This window comes from Nicotiana tomentosiformis, chromosome 10, assembly GCF_000390325.3.
Source record: "Nicotiana tomentosiformis chromosome 10, ASM39032v3, whole genome shotgun sequence".
Classification (NCBI taxonomy): domain Eukaryota; kingdom Viridiplantae; phylum Streptophyta; class Magnoliopsida; order Solanales; family Solanaceae; genus Nicotiana; species Nicotiana tomentosiformis.
Genome location: NC_090821.1, coordinates 24,564,024 through 24,584,687, shown reverse-complemented (window position 1 = coordinate 24,584,687; position 20,664 = coordinate 24,564,024).

The following is a 20,664-nucleotide window of genomic DNA, read 5'->3' as shown; positions in this document are numbered from 1 at the left end:
CTGTAAATACACATTCAAGTTTTTAATATCAACCCTAGGTTATTTCAAGTCTTCTAAAGTAATTCTAGTGCCGAAAAACCCGAATTAATTGCTAGTTTCGCTTCCTTGTTCTTGTGGCAGAATTGAAGGGATATTTCGTGGAAAATTAAGGTCAAATTGGAGTTGTTCTTTCTGTTTAAAGGTAAGGAACCTCTTACTCTATATATATTTAAGATTATCCAAGTTGCAGCTAAGTCGTTGAAGCTAGAACTTGTGAAATATATATCGAAAGGCTTGGTAGTAATGTTGTTGGTTGGTGGACTGTTTTGGAGGCTCAATATGATTATTAATGATGTTGTTTGGGCTGTTTGGTGATTGTATTGACTTGTGGGAAGTCATATAAATAGGGGAGGTGCTGTCCGTTTCATCGTAAAATAGGTTGTGGTCGATACATAATAGTTACGACGCTTAAACGATAATGATAGTGTCATTTGTCTTATTGTAGACTAAGGAGTCGTGACATTTGCATAGCTTGAGGTTGGGCAGTATATACAAGGTATGTGAGGCTATCCCCTTCATTCTTTTGCACGACTCCGATTGTACATAATGTAATGAACGAGCTCCCAAAGATACTCTACTCTTAGAAGCTAGCAGTACTTACATTGCTGCCCTTCTTATGAAACGATTGATATTGATGTTACTTCTCTTATTCTTATATTATCAATGTTGTTGGTAGTTCCTGATTCTTATAAGATTCTTGATGAAGAGTTAATCCTAATAACGTGTACGAAGGATACCAACCTTATGTCACTCCGAAAGGTTCAAAATGTGATTCCAATGAGTCCAGCATGCATCATATATATGTATCTATTTTACTCTACCAAGCCACGCTATAGTCGGCTGGGTACAGCACCTATTGTGCAACCACTGATCAGTTGGGTTTTACCGAGGTCCACATGCCCGGGTACGATTCTACCGAGCCCTATGATGGCCGGGTACGTTTTACCGAGCCTATTATGGCTGGGTACGATATGATGATGGTGATGCCCACAAAGGCGTATGTTTTAAAAGTTTATGTATATATATATGTATGTATCATGTATTTCATGTCAGTAGCCCTCAGAGGTACCCAGATGTCACAGGTTGTATATTCTCTATCCCTGTTTACATTACTGTTCTTACTTATGCTTTCTTGCCTCACATACTCAGTACTTTATTCGTACTGACATCCTTTTTATTTGTGGACGCTGCATGTCGTGCTGCAGGTCCTGATAGACAGGTAGACGTAGCTCCCCCACCACAGTAGGCTGTCCAGTTCAGCGGTTATTGGCGAGATCCCTTCTCCGGACTTGCCGTGGTCTTGGTATGCATTTTTGTTATAGACATTATGGGTATGTCGGGGCCCTGTTCCGGCAATGTTGTAGCACTTATGTTCCTTTAGAGGCTCATAGACAGGTGTCGACTTATGTATGGTTTAGAATGCCTTTTCGGCTGATTTTTGTTGTATAGTCTTTCATGGCATCATGATAGCTCGTACCTTATATATAGTTTCTTGACAGTCTTGTCGTCCCATGTTATGTATGTTCATGACATTATCTTTCATTGTTGGATGTTCATGATCCATGTCTACTATTTATATTGATCTTGTCGGCCCTTAAAGATAATAAGGAAGGTTAGATAAAATGTACGTTGGTGCTCGGCAAGTATGGCCCGGGTGCTAGTCATGACCCTCCAGTTGGGTCGTGACAAACTTGGTATCAGAGCAAGTCTGTCCTAGGGGATGTCTATGAGCCGTGTCTAGTAGAGTTTTGATTATGGATGTGTAGCGCGCCACATTTATAATCAGGAGGCTACGTGACATCTAGGGTTGTTACCTTCTTCCTGAATCTAGATCGTGCGTAGAGTTGAGTAGTAAGTGTTCATATCTAATATTCACCTTGTTTTCTTTCAGCGATGCCTTCGACTAGGAAGCAAGCAATTAGTAAACGGCTTGATACAGCTGTGGGAGAGGGTAACATTCAGGTGCCTCCAGCCAGAGCAGGCCAAAGTGAGGCTCAGAGTGAGATGCCGTCTCATACCTCTCCGTCTCCTCCAGAGGATATTAGGAGGCACCCAGTACATCCAGTTCCTCCGTCTAGCACTACAGACCACGATATGCGCAGTGCGGTGCAATTGTTGACTAGCTTGGTAGCTGCTCAGGCTCAGAGGTAGAATACCGGTGCTGCTGATAAACCGGTTAGTGCGAGAGTTCGTGATTTTATTAATCTAGTCCCTCCAGTGTTTACCGGATCAGACCCCAAGGAGGACCCACAAACATTTATTGATCAGGTTCATCGTACATTGCGGGTTATGCATGCTAGTGATACGGAGGCAGTAGAGTTGGCTTCTTATCGGTTACGGGATTTAGCGGTTTTCTGGTATGATAGTTGGGAGAGATCTAGGGGTCCGAACGCTCCTCCAGCCGTGTGGAAGGAATTTTCTGAGGCCTTTCTTCGTCACTACTTGCCAGTTGAGATACGACGAGCTAGAGCTGATAAGTTCTTGAACCTTCGACAGGGTAATATGAGTGTACGAGAGTATAGTATACAGTTTGATTCTTTAGCAAGGTATGCTCCCCATATGGTGGCCGAGATGAGTGATAGGGTGCATCTATTCGTGAACGGGTTGGGACCACATCTGATAAATGAGTGCACAACAGCCTCCTTGGTAGAGGGCATGGATATTTCCCGTATTCAGGCTTATGCCCAGACCCTAGAGGATCGTAAGCGCCAGCAAAGGGCAGATAGGGAGCAGGATAGGGGCCAGCATAAGAGGGCGAGATTTGCAGGGTATTCTGATGAGTTCAGAGGCAGTATCAGGCCCCAATCTTCGAGGAGTTCGGCGCCACCTGTAGCTAGTGCTCCTCCAAAGTTTCAGAGGCCTCGGTATGATCGATTTACCTATTCTGGTTCAGGTCAGAGTTTGAGGGCATCAGGCTCACAATTTCATAGAGATACTAGTCAGACGAGACCCCCAACACCTCGTTGTGATCAGTGCGGCAAGGCCCACTTTGGACTGTGCCGTCGAGGTTCCGATGCGTGCTATTCTTGCGGACAGCGTGGCCATATGATGCGGGATTGTCCTAACAGAGGAGGTGGTGGTATGGCTCAACCGACTGGATCTGTGTCTGGTTCTTCCTCATCAGTTCGACCTCCAGCACAAGGTTTTCAACAGTCGACAGGTCGTGGTAGAGGTAGAGGTTCAGTGCCGAGTTCGAGTGGTGCTCAAAATCGAACCTATGCTCTAATAGGTCGACAAGATCTCGAGTCATCTCCGGATGTTGTTACAGGTATATTGTCTGTGTTTTCTTATGATGTATATGCGCTAATTGATCCAGGATCTACCTTATCATATGTTACACCCTTTGTGGCTAATAAGTTTGGCATTGAACCTGAATTGATAAGTAAACCACTTGCGGTATCCACTCCGATAGGAGATTCTGTGATTGCTAGAAGGGTATATAAAGGTTGCACTGTGATGATTTGTAGTCGTCAAACCTCGGCAAATTTATTTGAGTTAGAAATGGTTGATTTCGATGTGATAATGGGAATGGACTGGTTGGCCTCATGCTATGCAAATGTTGACTGTCGTACGAAGATGGTTAGGTTTCAGTTTCCTTGTGAACCCGCCATTGAATGGAAGGGGAACATTGCTACGCCGAAAGGTAGGTTTATTTCCTATCTTAAGGCAAGGAAGATGATCTCAAAAGGTTACATTTATCATCTTGTTCGCGTTAGGGATGCGGAGGCGAAGCCGCCTACTCTACAATTAATCCCCGTGGTCAATGAATTTCCAGATGTTTTCCCAGATGAACTCCCAGGCCTTCCTCCTGAAAGGGAGATTGAGTTTAGCATTGATGCATTGCCTGACACTCAACCGATCTCTATCCCTCCATACAGGATGGCCCCGGCAGAGTTGCGAGAGTTGAAGGCACAGTTGAAGGACTTGCTGGATAAGGGTTTCATTAGGCCTAGCACTTCACCTTGGGGTGCGCCAGTCTTGTTCGTGCGGAAGAAAGATGGGTCGTTAAGGATGTGTATCGATTATCGACAATTGAATAAGTTTACAATAAAGAACAAGTATCCACTTCCAAGAATTGATGACCTGTTTGACCAACTCCAGGGTGCCAAGTATTTCTCCAAGATTGACTTGTGTTCAGGGTATCATCAGGTGAGGGTTAGGGAGAAGGATATTCCAAAGACGGCCTTCCGGACAAGATATGGGCATTTTGAGTTCTTGGTGATGTCATTCGGGCTAACAAATGCCCCAGCAGCTTTTATGGATCTCATGAATAGTGTATTCAGGCCCTATCTTGATGTGTTCGTGATCGTATTCATTGATGACATTCTGGTGTATTCTCGTTCGGAGGCGGAACATGCGGGCCACTTGCGGATAGTATTACAGACCCTTCAGGATCATAAGTTATATGCTAAGCTCTCTAAATGTGAATTCTGGCTGAACTCAGTAGCATTCCTTGGCCATGTGATATCTGATGAGGGTATTAGTGTCGACACTCAGAAGATCGATGCAGTGAAGAATTGGCCGAGACCTACAACACCGTCAGAAGTCCGCAGCTTCCTGGGGCTAGCAGGATATTATAGGCGGTTTGTAGAAGGGTTTTCCTCTATATCAGCACCATTGACTAAGTTAACACAGAAAGCTACCAAGTTCCAGTGGTCTGATGCTTGTGAACATAGTTTTCCGGATCTAAAGAATCGATTGACATCCACGCCAGTGCTCACTCTCCCAGAAGGAACAGAAGGTTATGTGGTATATTGTGATGCCTCAGGTATAGGTTTGGGGTGCGTATTGATGCAACGTGGGAAGGTGATTGCTTATGCATCAAGACAATTGAAGAAGTATGAAAAGAATTACCCGACTCATGATTTGGAATTGGCTGCAGTAATATATGCTTTGAAGATATGGCGGCACTACTTATACGGCGTCCATGTTGACATCTACACAGATCACAAGAGTTTACAATACATCTTCAAGCAGAAGGAGTTGAATTTGAGGCAGCGTAGGTGGCTTGAATTACTGAAAGACTACGATGTCGAGATATTGTACCATCCCGGTAAAGCTAATGTTGTGGCAGACGCTCTCAGCCGTAAGTCAATGGGAAGCTTAATACATATTAAGGCAGGTAGACAAGGGTTGACCAAAGAGCTTCACCAGCTGGCCAATATGAGAATCAGATTGTTGGACTCTGATGACGGAGGTGTTACTGTACAGAATACAGCAGAATCATCTTTGGTAGCTGAGGTAAAAGCACGGCAATATGAAGATCCTACCTTAGTAAGATTGATAGAGGGAATTCAGTAGTGTAAGATTACAACTTTCAAGATCGGAGGAGATGGGACACTGAGATACCAGGGCCGATTATGTGTACCTAGTGTGGCAGGGTTGCGAGAGAAGATTATGATTGAGATTCACCAGTCCCGATATTCTATCCATCCTGGCTCGACAAAGATGTATCATGACGTTAAGGAGCAGTATTGGTGGGATAACATGAAGAAGTCTATTGCAGAATTTGTAGCCCAGTGTCCTAATTGTCAACAAGTAAAGATCGAGCATCAGAAACCTAGTGGATTGATTCAGAATATAGAGATTCCGACCTGGAAATGGGAGGTGATTAATATGGACTTCATTATTGGATTACCTCGCTCTTATCATAAGTTTGACTCCATCTGGGTGATAGTTGATCGACTTACAAAATCTGCCCATTTTTTGCCAGTTAAGACAACTTACACGGCTGAAGATTATGCGAAGTTGTATATCAAGGAGATTGTTAGGCTTCATGGTGTGCCGGTATCTATTATATCAGACCGAGGAGCTCAATTTACGGCTAACTTTTGGAGGTCTTTTCAGAAGGGTTTAGGCACACAAGTAAATCTCAGCACTGCATTCCATCCGCAGACTGACGGACAGGCTGAACGTACCATCCAGACGCTTGAAGATATGCTACGAGCATGTGTTCTAGATTTCAAGGGGAATTGGGATGACCATCTGGCACTTATAGAATTTGCCTACAATAATAGCTACCATTCCAGTATTAAAATGGCCCCGTATGAGGCACTGTACGGGAGGAGATGTAGATCACCAGTTGGATGGTTCGAAGTCGGTGAGACAGAATTATATGGGCTAGATTTGATTCACCAAGCCATTGAGAAGGTGAAAGTGATACAAGAGCGACTGAGGACAGCACAAAGCAGGCAAAAGTCTTATTCCGACGTCCGACGTCGTGATCTGGAATTTGAGGTTGGTGATTGGGTTTTCCTGAAGATCTCGCCGATGAAGGGTGTTATGCATTTTGGGAAGAAGGGTAAGTTGAGTCCGCGGTATATTGGGCCGTACAAAATTCTTCGACGAATTGGACAGGTTGCTTACGAGTTAGAATTGCCATCTGAATTGGAATTTGTCCACCCGGTATTCCATGTATCTATGTTGAGGAAATGTATTGGAGACCCTTCTCGGGTCGTCCCTATCAAAGATGTACAAGTTACAAAGGATCTATCATATGATGAAGTGCCAGTGGCTATATTAGATCGACAAGTCCGCAAGCTGAGAACAAAGGATGTAGCTTCCGTGAAAGTATTATGGAGGAACAAGAATATAGAAGAAATGACATGGGAAGCAGAAGAGGAGATGAAGTCTAAATACCCTTACCTATTCCAGAGTGAAGATAACGAGGATGCCGGGGGAAAGAAGGACGCATTATAAGGTGAAACGGCTCTATGAGGTAAGCAATAGCTTGTGAATACTCTTTTTTTTAATACAAAATGGTAATATGCAGATAATGTACATATCCATAATGCTTTGTATAGTCTTGTAAGGCCATAGGTTAGGTTTAACTGCTTGCAAGTTTGGCTAGTGTCCATTTTATAGGGGAAACTCAGCCGGAAATCTCCGTCGGAATCCACAATGAGTTAGACACCCCATAAACCCTTACATTCGAGGACGAATGTTCCTAAGGGGGAGAGGGTGTTACAACCCAAATTCGCATACCATAGATCACGCCGTAAGTTAGTCGACGTAAATCCAAGAAGAGATTATCTTTGAGATGATAAGAAGTTAATCCTATTGGTCTTAAACGATACAAGGGTGTATAAGAGTGGTTAACAAGTATTTGAAGTTAAACGAATCAAGGATGTTGTAACCCGTATTTTCGGGTAACACTAGAGGTGATTAATTGTCCCAAGAGGTCTTGTTTTAATGTATTTGAATCATATAATATCCGCATCATAAGTCTTGAAGTCAAGCGAGTTATGAAACAAAAGTCGATAAAAGTTGTCGCAACTTAGGTTTATAATTTTACTTAAACTTTAGGTCAAATGTTACTGCATTTTTCTCCCAATGTGCTTGGAATTATGGGGTGATCTACCTATCAAATGGAATATCTATGAGTCTAGTTCCTAACGCATTAAACCGTTCATCGATACGATCTCGAAATAGAGAGATATTCTCGTTTTCGCGAGAGTGCGCCAAGCTGCTCTCTATGGGGCCCACAAAGGCGGTTTAAGACGTATGGACATATATAAGATACCTCAACCCTGTTTTAAGTCATTATTTTTCAGTATATTCAGACCTTATAACCCTAAAAACAGTCTCTCAAGGTTCTCTCATGATCCAAGACCCAAACAAAGGGCAAACAACACAAATCAAATGTCGGGAATCCCGTGGCGCTAGTAAGTTTCTTGTTCTTCTTGTTGTTGCTGATTTTTGTGTTGTTCCAGCTCGTGTGGGAGGTTGTTTTAAGTGTTTTATGTCCTGTAAATACACCTTCAAGTTTTTAATATCAACCCTAGGTGATTTCAAGTCTTCTAAAGTAATTCTAGTGCCGAAAAACCCGAATTAATTGCTAGTTTCGCTTCCTTGTTCTTGTGGCAGAATTGAAGGGATATTTCGTGGAAAATTAAGGTCAAATTGGAGTTGTTCTTTCTGTTTAAAGGTAAGGAACCTCTTACTCTATATATATTTAAGATTATCCAAGTTGCAGCTAAGTCGTTGAAGCTAGAACTTGTGAAATATATATCGAAAGGCTTGGTAGTAATGTTGTTGGTTGGTGGACTGTTTTGGAGGCTCAATATGATTATTAATGATGTTGTTTGGGCTGTTTGGTAATTGTATTGACTTGTGGGAAGTCATATAAATAGGGGAGGTGCCATCAGTTTCATCGTAAAATAGGTTGTGGTCGATACATAATAGTTACGACGCTTAAACGATAATGATAGTGTCATTTGTCTTATTGTAGACTAAGGAGTCGTGAAATTTGCATAGCTTGAGGTTGGGCAGTATATACAAGGTATGTGAGGCTATCCCCTTCATTCTTTTGCACGACTCCGATTGTACATAATGTAATGAACAAGCTCCCAAAGATACTCTACTCTTAGAAGCTAGCAGTACTTACATTGCTGCCCTTCTTATGAAATGATTCATATTGATGTTACTTCTCTTATTCTTATATTATCAATGTTGTTGGTAGTTCCTGATTCTTATAAGATTCTTGATGAAGAGTTAATCCTAATAACGTGTACGATGGATACCAACCTTATGTCACTCCGAAAGGTTCAAAATGTGATTCCAATGAGTCCAGCATGCATCATATATATGTATCTATTTTACTCTACCGAGCCGCGCTATAGTCGGCCGGGTACGACACCTATTGTGCAACCACTGATCAGTTGGGTTTTACCGAGCTCCACGTGGCCGGGTACTATTCTACCGAGCCCTATGATGGCCGGGTACATTTTACCGAGCCTATTATGGCCGGGTATGATATGATGATGGTGATGCCCACAAAGGCGTATGTTTTAAAAGTTTATGTATATATATGTATGTATCATGTATTTCATGTCAGTAGCCCTCAGAGGTACCCAGATGTCACAGGTTGTATATTCTCTATCCCTGTTTACATTACTATTCTTACTTATGCTTTCTTGCCTCACATACTCAGTACTTTATTCGTACTGACGTCCTTTTTATTTGTGGACGCTGCATGTCGTGCTGCAGGTCCTGATAGACAGGTAGGCATAGCTCCCCCACCACAGTAGGCTGTCCAGTTCAGCGGTTATTGGCGAGATCCCTTCTCCGGACTTGCCGTGGTCTTGGTATGCATTTTTGTTATAGACATTATGGGTATGTCGGGGCCCTGTTCCGGCAATGTTGTAGCACTTATGTTCCTTTAGAGGCTCATAGACAGGTGTCGACTTATGTATGGTTTAGAATGCCTTTTCGGCTGATTTTTGTTGTATAGTCTTTCATGGCATCATGATAGCTCGTACCTTATATATAGTTTCTTGACAGTCTTGTCGTCCCATGTTATGTATGTTCATGACATTATCTTTCATTGTTGGATGTTCATGATCCATGTCTACTATTTATATTGATCTTGTCGGCCCTTAAAGATAATAAGGAAGGTTAGATAAAATGTACGTTGGTGCTCGGCAAGTATGGCCTGGGTGCTAGTCATGACCCTCCAGTTGGGTCGTGACACTTTAGAAAAGAGATAACCCCACTAGATGCACTGACAGAACAAGTATTATGCAAATGATTCTAAGATATACCTTAGTCTTGAAGTCGAAAATTATTTGAAAGCCTTCGTTTTAGGGCAGAAGCACCTTAATCTTTCGAAATAGCTGATTACCTTTAGAAAGATCAACTTCGCGGCAATTCTGATTTTTGAAAGAGGGACAACTGCATTTGTTAAGCCTTTGGGCTTCAAAAATCTTTAAGAAAAGAGTTAGCAATGAATGACAAATTAATAACAGCTTACGATTAGCAGGTATGACATTGATTGCTAACTAAGGCTTCTTTTTAATCCTAAGTTCTTAAAAGATAAGGATAAATATTCAATCCAATATATACTTGTCACATACATAATGGTATATAACAACAGAAAACCGCAACGAGCAATGACATAGTGCAACTAAGGAATGACTAAACAGTAAGTAAAGAGGTGAAGGGAAATAAGTGACTCTGGGAGGCTAGGGCCTCAAAAGGCAGGCCCAACAGTAACAAATGATGAGCTATGGTAGACCCTTAGACCATAGTAGAGCTGGACTTGGGCTTGAGTTCTGAAAGAACTCAGCAGGCCCAAACCATTTGTAGATGCAAATAAAAAAGAAGGTCATTAGAATAACAATATTATATGCATATCTATATATAAAATTCTCAATCTAAGACTAAAAGAAATCACTGATAGTGTTTAAATGCTAAGGGAATCATACTAAGAAAAGATTAAAAGAAGAGGTTACTAACAGTACCTAAATGCTAAGGGAATCATGCTAATGTGGAGGTTGTGTATAGTGAATGATACACATTGAATACTTTTCGTTTCCACTAAACACCAAACCAAGAGAGAGTAATAAGTTTCAATGAACTAAAGGCTAAGGAGAGAGTTCTACTCAAGGCCGATGCCCCTTTGAATCCCCCGACACTTCAAAGTTCTTAAGGGTATCAAGGCCCAGGGCAGTGCTTGTGCCGGGGAGAGCAGACCAACCTAGAATTAAACTCTACCCACAAATACCTTTAACCATTAATGACTAACTCTTCCCTGTAAGTTTGAATGCCAATGAGGCAGTCTCAATGTAAACCACCCACTATAACATTTCCTACCACGGGAGCCTACTTTCTTTAGCAGAATAACACAGAAATAGACACATAGAATAGTCCCATACTTCAATATTAAATAAGTAAAGCACACATATGGATAGGTTTCAAAAATTAGACTTCTAGGCACATATGTAAACATGAATACTTATGTTGTTATTGCTGAAAATTAGACAACAGAAATCATACATCTCATAGACAAATAAGGCATATAGTTTGGAATTATAACAACTTTAGGATAAAGAGACTAATGCCTTACCACTGATCACAGATGAACATGCACTTAGGTTAATGACATTACTTGAATCCTTTGAGATCATTAATACAGATTCAGACAATGATACAAGCAGGTTATTGCATTCAACCAATAATAGTAGAAGGTTTCCCTAACACCAGATTCAATCCAGAATAACAAAGGAAAGAAAAGACTAGGTATAAGTTTAAAACAGTGTTCAAAATATGAAGTCATGAAGGATAAGCAAAAGTTCATGCCAAAGTCCCACACATATAGATCTTTCAATCAAGATTATGACTTCACAAGACAAGATGAGCCTCAAACATTGAAGAATTATGCTGTCAGTATCATTAGGGGAGTTAAGGATATGGGAAACATTACACTCAACAAACTTAAATCAGCTACATATGCTTGGTTGGATAGCTAAACATGATGGAGTCATATTCAATTTACAGAAATAATCAACATTGTATAACTATAGTCTGACTCATAATAGATAGACTGATCCTGACAAATTCTACTGATATTCAAAGTAAAATTGATCCCAATAGGACTATTTGCAAGCTAACAGTAAGATATGGATGTAAAGCACTAATGATGAAGATATATAGGATATTTACGGACTAATAAGCATTTATAAAAGAATTTTTTATAAGCCTTGCCCTAGTGAGGCAGGGTTATCCTATGTATTTCATATATACCCTAGCAAAGGTTATCTAACAATATCCCACAATTAGCATGACAGAACCGAAAGGAACATGGCATGTTAAATATGAAGACTATAATAACAACCCTAGGTATAGCATGATAGAAATAAAAAATACGGCATGATGAATAGAAAAGCTTAAGTAGGATAACATAACTTAGAAGGGTGATGCATGTTAAATATGATGACTATAGCAGAACCTAAATAAAGAACTCATGAGAATGTAACATGATGAATCATGAGGACTTATAACAGAACATTAGGTAGAACAAAATTCAGAATACAACATGATGAGAATGAAGGTTATAACAGAGCATTAAGTAGAATAAAACTCAAAATGCAACCTGAAGATTATGAAAGTTGCAATAGGTCCTTAACAGAACTCAAACTACATCATGAGGATTATAACAAAACATTAGAGTAAGGTTTGAGGTCTTAGGTAGATGTGAGAAATCATCAGGTTAAACAACTTAAACACATAGGTTATTCAATACAAAAATGAGGTCATTAAAGTCACACAACTACCTAATTAACATTAAATAAACATAACAGCTTATCATAGATTATTAACAAGTTATAGTTCACCAAAATAAGTAATTTAAAGGCTGAATAAATATTATAGACTAAAAAGTTAACCAAGAAATTAAAATAACACGTTCATGATTTTAAATGAAGCAATTAAGAGAGAGAGGATAGAGGCATACTGACCTCCTCTTGAGCATCAAACAAAACAAAAGGTTCTTGTTTAGCCGTATAGGATCAAGGACTCACCCGACCAATGCAATACTAAGAATTAGAGAGAAACAAAAAACTAATTAGAACCATAGCTCAATTTACTACACAAAACTAAAAGCGAGATTTTTTCTAAGTAATTTCGTGATAGCTTCTTGTGCCTATTAGCTCTACGTGTTGAAAATGTTAGTTTTCTTGTTGTGTTAGGTCTTGTTGATGAGAGCATTGAAAGCCCCCTTTATTGTGACATTAATTGCTTAGGGTTTCAACAGATTTCAAATTCAGTAGTGAAAGATGACGACTACTAGATGATACATGCATAGGCGTGTGAAAATCATAGAGACAGAGGGGGAAATCGTTAGGGATTTTACAGAGGAGGAAAGCTAACCGTTGAGGTACAAGAGACCACTGGTCAGAACCCTAAAACCAGAGGTCATTGCATTTCGAATATCAACATTGCAGCCAGCTAGCGTCTCAGGCTCTCTTTGATTTGAAAAGATGGAGGAGGAGATCTGGCGAGTTGAAGTTTCACCCTTTTGGTCTGACTTCTTCAAATCGGGCTATTGAGATTAAATGCTGAAAATGGAAAGAAGTGATGAGTTTCGTAGTATAGAGACAGAACGTATGGCCATGCATGCCATGGATTTGAAAGATCGATGGTGAGTTGAGGTTTCATCTTTGAAGATTAGGGTTCGAATTTAAGGGGTTCTGAGGTGAAGCAACGAGACGAGGAAGTATCGGGGGGGGGGGGGGGAATCGTGAATTTGAGGGACAGAATGTATGAATCTCTAGTTGATTTGAAGCCTTGCACGAATTTGTGCAAGGTTCCTTTGTTGGCCATGACTGTGAGATTGAGAGAAGTGAGAGAGAAAAGGGAAAGAAGGGTGGTGGGGTCAAAGGAGAAATGATTTAGGGCTAGAGGATTGGGGTTAGTCTCTAAGGGTGATGATTGAAGGATGGAATATGGGCCGTTTGATCATTTAATCAACGGCCCTGATAAATCGAGGCTTTATGTGTTTCAAGAAATTAATTTGGGAAAATACGGGTACCGTTGGATTTGTGTGATCCAACGGCTGAGATAATGTCTGATAAGAGTTTAAAATTAAAATAGAAAATGGGGATAATCATGGACCATCAATAGTTTAGATCTACGGCTCAGTTCGTCTGTGCTTGTTTTGTGAGTGGGATTAGAGAGTGACGTGGCGTGCTCTGATTGGTTTAAATAAAGTGGCTAGGATTGCCAACTTGGATTAGAGTGTCTTTGGACTAGGTGCTTTTTTGGATAGGGCTTGGTATTGGGCCAAAATTAGTTTAAAAGATGGCCATCTTGTGTTTAATTGGAGATTTGCAATTGTAGCCTTTTGGTTTTCTAACCCTTTTAAAATTAATTTAAATAAACTTAATTATTTTCAATAAAATATAGTAAAATTATAATTACTAAATATACTACTTATTTTTATAATTAACTATTTATGAAATACTTTGTCTTCTAAATTATAACACTAATTGGAACATAATAATCTAATTAATCTGAATTTGAGAAATAATTCATTAAACTAATTTTAAAGCCTGATAGTGTATTTTTTAAATTGCCTCAATGATATAAAAAATAGTAAGTATATTTATAATTACATAATATTAGTACTAGATTATTAATTTCAAAACTAATACTTAATTAATTTTGTAAAATAGGTATTTATTGATAGAAAATACATTCAAAACATTCATTGTAAATTATTAAGTATAAACATATTAATTTAAAAAGGAGGGTCAAAATTGGCCATCAACACCTACAGGCATGCTGCCTGATAGGATATTGATTTTGGTATTGACTTGGTGTCAGGCACTCAGCCTATCTCTATTTCACCATATCGCATGACACTAGTGGAGATGAAGGAACTAAAGGAAGAGCTATAGGAGTTGCTTGATAAGGGTTTCATCAGGCTGAGTGTCTCACCTTGGGGTTCTCCAATTCCATCTGTGAAGAAGAAAGATGGCTCCATGAGGATGTGTATTGATTATATGCAGCTGAAGAAAGTTACAGTCAAGAACAAGTACCCACAACCGCATATTGATGATTTGTTCGATCAGCTTCACGGTAGTTGGGTATTCTCGAAGATTGACTTGAGGTTGGGGCACCATCAGCTGAAGATCCGGGATTCAAATATTCCGAAGACGGCTTTCAGGACTCGCTATGGTCACTATGTGTTTCTAGTGATGTCTTTTGGGATGACCAACACCCCAGTAGCCTCTATGCACTTGATGAACAATGTATTCCAGCCATATCTTGATTCTTTCATCATCGTGTTCATTGACGATATATTGGTATATTCCCGCAGCTGGGAGGATCTTGAGCAGCATTTGAGGATCGTGCTCTTGACTTTGAGGGAGAACAAGCTATATACTAAATTCTCCAAGTGTGAGTTTTGGCTTGATTCAGTGGCATTTTTGGGCCATGTGGTGTCTAGTGAGCAGACTAAGGTGGATCCGAAGAAGGTGGAGGCAGTTCAGAGTTTGCCTAGATCGTCTTCTACTACCGAGATCAGGAGTTTTCTACGTTTTGTCAGTTATTATCGCCATTTTATGGAGGGGTTTTCATCCATTGAAGCTCCTTTGACTAGAAGGGTGCCTTATTCAGGTGGTCTGACGAGTGCGAAGAGAGCTTTCAGAAGCTCAAGTCTGCCTTGATCACAACTCTAGTTCTAGTTTAACCTTCGACATCAGGTTCTTATATAGTTTATTGTTATGGTTCACGGATTGGCATTAGGTGTGTGGTGATGCAGGAGGGTAGAGTAATTGCTTATGCTTCGTGTTAGTTGAAGCCCCATGGGAAGAACTACCAGTACATGATTTAGAGTTGGCAGCCACTGTTCACGCGCTGATGACTTGGAGGCACTATCTCTATGGTGTGTCTTGTGAGGTGTTCACAGACCATATGAGTCTACAACACTTGTTTAAGCAAAAAGATATGAACTTGAGGTAACTGAGGTGGTTAGAGCTACTAAAGGTCTATGATATCACCCTTCTTTGTAATCCCGAAGGCCAATCTAGTGCCCGATGGTTTGAGTAGGAAGGCTGAGAGCATGGGGAGTCTTTCTTATATTCCAATTTGGGAGAGACATTTAGCATTGAATGTTCAGGCTTTGTCCAACAGGTTTGTGAGGCTAGCTGTTTCAGAGCCTAGCAGGGTCCTTGCTTGTATGGTTTCATAGTGTGCTTTGTTTGAGCGCATCAAGGCGTATTAGTATGATGATCCCCACTTGCTTGTCCTAAAAGATACAGTGCATCACGGTGATGCCAAGGAGGTTACTATTGGAGATGATGGGGTGTTACGGATGCAGGGCAAGATTTGTGTGCCCAATGTAGATGGGTTGCGGGAGCTGATTCTTGAGGAGGCCCATACTTCACGGTATTCCATTCACCCGAGTGTAGCGAAGATGTTTCAGGATTTTAAATAGCATTATTGGTGGAGGAGATTGAAGAAAGCTATTGTGGGATGTGGCTCGGTGTTTGAAGTGTAAGAAGGTGAAGTGCGATAATTAGAGACCGAAAGTGAGAGCGTATCACCATTGATTTTTTAGTTGGACTTCTACGGACCTTGAGGAAATTCGATGTAGTGTGGGTCATTCTGGAAAGACTGACCAATTCTGCATACTTCATTCTGGTCATGACTACCTACTCCTCAGAGCAGCTGGTTCAGATGTTTATTCAAGATATTTTTCATCTTCATAGTGTGTCGGTGTCTATTATCTATGATCGAGGCACACGGTTCACATCACATTTTTGGAGATCTATGCAATATGAGTTAGGCACTCAGTTCGAGCTAAGTATATCATTTCATCCCTAGATGGAAGGGCAGTCCGAGTGCACTATTCAGATCTTGGTGGACATGCTACGTGCCTATGTTATTGATTTTGGGGGTTCATGGCATCCGTTTCTACTGCTCACAGAGTTCTTCTACAACATCAGCTATCAGTCGAGCATCCATATGGCACCTTACGAGGCCTTATATGGGAGGTGATGCCATTCTCCGGTTGGATGGTTTAAGCTTGGGGAGGCTAGGTTGTTAGGTATTTATTTGGTTCGAGATGCTTTGGAGAAGGTGAAGTTGATTCAAGAACACCTTCGTACAATACAGTCTAGGCATAAGAGTTATACTGATCAGAGGGCTCGTGATGAGGCATTCTTGATGGGTGAGAGAGTTTTGCTTAGAGTTCCACCCATGAAGGGTGTGATGAGGTTCGCGAAGAAGGGCAATTTGAGCCCTCGATATATAGGTCCTTTTGCGAGCCTTGAGAGAGTGGGTGAGGTGGCGTATAAACTTGCATTGCAACCCAGCATATCGAGAGGTCACCCGATGTTTCATGTTTTCATGCTCCGGAAATACTATGGTGATCCGTCACATGTGTTAGATTTTAGCTCAGTGCAATTGGACAAGGATTTGACCTATGTTGAGGAGCCGATGGCTATTTTGGACAAGTATGTCTGGAAGTTAAGGTGAAAGAATATTGCTTCAGTGAAGGTTTAGTGGAGAGGTCAGTCGGTCGAGGAGGCAACCTGGGAGACCGAGAATGATATGCAGAGTCGTTATCCTCAGCTCTTTGGCAGTTCAGCTATGTATCTTTACTCGTTCGGGGATGAATGTTTGATTAAGAGGGGGAGAATATAACAAACTGACCGGTTATTTTGCGTATTTGAGCCCCATTTTCCTTGTTAAAGCGTTCTGTATGTGTATTTGTGGTTTAATGACTTGCGGGGATGGTTCGTTTAGTTTCCGGGATGTTTTGCAATGATTTAGATCTTTTGGTTCTTGGTTTAGAAGTTTAAGTTAGAAATATTGACCGAGGTTTGACGTTTGTGAAAACGATCTCGAAAAAGTGTTTTTATGGTTCCAATATTCTCAGAATTAACAAGAACCTGAGAGCAGGTTACAGAGGAAAGGATAGAAAGGCCCAATTTTATTCTAACCTCTTTGTTTCCTATGCAGGTAACTTGTCACATGACATGTTCAACCACTGGATGTATCCTCAGAGTGTGGTATTAGCATCTCCAATGTTCAATCTACTGAGGGTACACCAGTGGTCGAAAACATGCCATAATCTTCTTGTCACTAAAGTACATATACATCTCAGGTCCCTCAACAGGGAGTCAACCAGGCAGAATTATGCACTACACTACTGCCGACCCCACCTCATCATCTCCTACAGCAAGTCATCCACAATACACCATCAAGCACTGAGTTCATCAACACATTTGCAGCACAACACAGACCTGATTAGCTGCAGATGCCCAGACATGGAAGAGAACCATCAGTCCAACCCTTTACTACTAACCTATTTGTTTCCTTTTGCAGGTATAAATAAGTTTGATGAGTCTTCACCATTGATGTGTTCTCAGTGTGTGGTATTAGTACTTCAAGTACTCATTCTGCTGAGAGCACATCAAAGGTCTAAGACACATTTTTTTCTAATGTTTACATGTATTGGTAAATACTAAATGGGAAACCATCTGGACACATCTAGGGGATCAAACCTAGGTGTCTAATCCATATACATAGGCAAGCACCATACAAAGCCAATAGAACCAACTAGCACACACACATGCTCCCAAGACAAGATTGGTTAGGACACACTTAGGGGTTCAAACCTAACTGACCAACATGTAACTCCTGCTACTAGTTTCTGGATACTGAAGCCTACATACTGTAGTTGTTTCCTCATAAAGAATAGTGAGTATGGAAAGATACCATCACCTCAACCTGGATGCTTCAATGCCTCCTGGATGAAAGTAACAGGTCAAGGCTTAGTCTCTTCTGTGAGTTACACCATACAGAGACATCAAGTTCACTTCATCATATGGATCCTTTTGATAAATATCTTTAACGTGGCTTTCTATGTTGTCAAAGCAAAGTTTAAGATAGTTCAGAGCATTCTCATCTATTTTTTGCCATGCTCCATAGGGAGAATCTTCATATTTTCCAGATGTAGATCTTGTTGTATATGGAAGATTTCTTTTCAACTCACCTGCTTAGTTGATTTAGGTTCACTTGTACATTTTTGTAAAGTTGTCCTAGGCTCACTTCACCTTATTTTGTATACCCAACTACCTATCATTTATGGATAGACAATTGGCACCACACCATAGGTTTAACTCCACATAACTTTCAGGATTCATTTGGTTATCATGTTTGGATAACCAAATATGTATCCATCATTGTCTTGGAGGTAAGGTTTATGCCCCCATTCTTTATTGTACTTTATTATTCATAAATGAAAACTAACCCTAGGCACAATGCCTAGTGGCTTTGATTATAAAAAAATTGGTTTGTGTGGTGATTTTGGACTTAAACGTATGCCCGTAATTGAATCCGGACGATCTTAGGTAGATTTGGCTTGTTTTACCGATAGTTGGCAATTTGAAGATTTAGAAATATCCTAAGTTTGATCGTAGGTTGACTTTATTGCTATCGGGTACGGATTATGGTTTCAGGACATGAAATATGTTAGTTTTGTCATTTGGAATTTGTCTGCAAAGTTTGGTGTCATTCCGAGTTTGTTTGATAGGAATTGGACGCATGGTTGTGTTTCTAGCGATTCTTGAGTTTATTGTAATTTTCTATGTTTTGGTATCTGATTCGTGGTTGTGGTTGTTATTTTGGCATTTTTGACCGCGTGAGTAAGTGTGTATGATATTTTTAGACTTGTGTGGATGTTTGGTATGGAGCCCTGAGGGCTCTGGTGAGTTTCCGACGCATTTCAGATTAATTTGGGCTGGTTTCTCATGAACTAGTCTGATGGTGCTGCAGTTATCGTAAATGTGAGCACCAGTTCGCATTTGGGCACTCACATCATATTTGCGAAGGGGGGAGTGGGTGTCAAGTTTCACATTTGCGAAGCCAACCTTGCAAGTGAGAATGGGGACTGGAAGGGGAGCTATTCGCTTTTGTGACCAAACGACCGATTTTATGAGGGGGGCTGACTTCACAAATGCGAAGTCAGGGTCACATTTGTGACATCCCCTGGGTCTGTCAGGTATCACATTTGTGAAGCATATGTCACATTTGCAGGTCACATTTGCGAGACCTGCAGCTGAACAAAATGATGGGATTTCGGGACTTAGCTTTATTTATCACATTTTAGAACCCTAAACTTGATGGGAGGCGGTTTTGAGGAGAGATTTTCATACACAACTATTGCGTAAGTGATTTTAATCTAATTTCAATTACATTACATGATTTTTATGAGATTTAACATGTAATTCATGAGAATATAAGAGAATATTTGGGGGATTTTGTCTATGTTAAAAAAAAATTGAGATTTGAGAATCGAATTAGACTCGGATTTTAAAACAAAACAAAATATATGGACTCGTGGGGTTATGTGTAGTCGAGATCTACCCTTGGACTCGAATTTTGACCACACAAGCCCAGAGTTGACTTTTGGGGAATTGTGTAAAGATCTGAACTTTAATTATTGAAATTGGTTTCTCTTGTATTGTTTGATGATATTAAGTAATTTTTTGTTAGATTTGAGCCATGTGAAGGCGAATTTTAAAGGAAAAGCTATTGTTGAGTGTTGATTTGGCCTAATTGAGGTAAATATCTTGCCTAATTTTGTGGAAAAATTACCATGTAGGATTCGGTTTATTTGCACTATTTGAATTATGTGAAAGACGTGTACATGAAGCGACGAGTGTTTACACTGGCTTATATGTTGAACTTGACCGGCTTAGACTCTTAGGCTATTAATATGCTTTTATATGAAGTTGTTATATGGAATATCTTTCATTGTTGAGTTATTTACTGTTTTATTTTTGTCGTTGTTTAAATTATGGTACACATTGTTGTTGAGCCATGGGCTAAGTCATGTTATGATATTGTTATTGTTGTTTTGAAAATATTTGTCATATGGGCACGTGTGGTGTGAGTTGATTATTATGTTGTGATTAGATACGCATATGGCAACATAAGGGTGGTGTTATTGATGTGCATGGGGCGAGATAAGGGGGTTTTATGCGTGTGTTGGTAGTAAGGGGAATTGCTTCATTTTTAAAGCACACGCAGCAAGATAAGGGGGCTTATGTGTGTGAAGCTATTTCGGGAAAAATATTTTAAAATGTAAAGCTCACGCGACGTTATAAGGAAAATTCGTTATTTGTGGCTTGTGAATTTTACTTGTGAGGTGTGGTACCTCGGGATCGTTCTTGTTGTAAATTTTGTGTTGGAACGGGTTGATTATTCAAAATGTCATTGCTTTCCTTAATTTATTTGACTTGTATTTAACTGTTTTTTTATTATTTTTGTTGTTTTATCACACGTTTACTCCTTGTTGTTATTTATTTAATTTGCTTACCGTTGTTAGTGTTA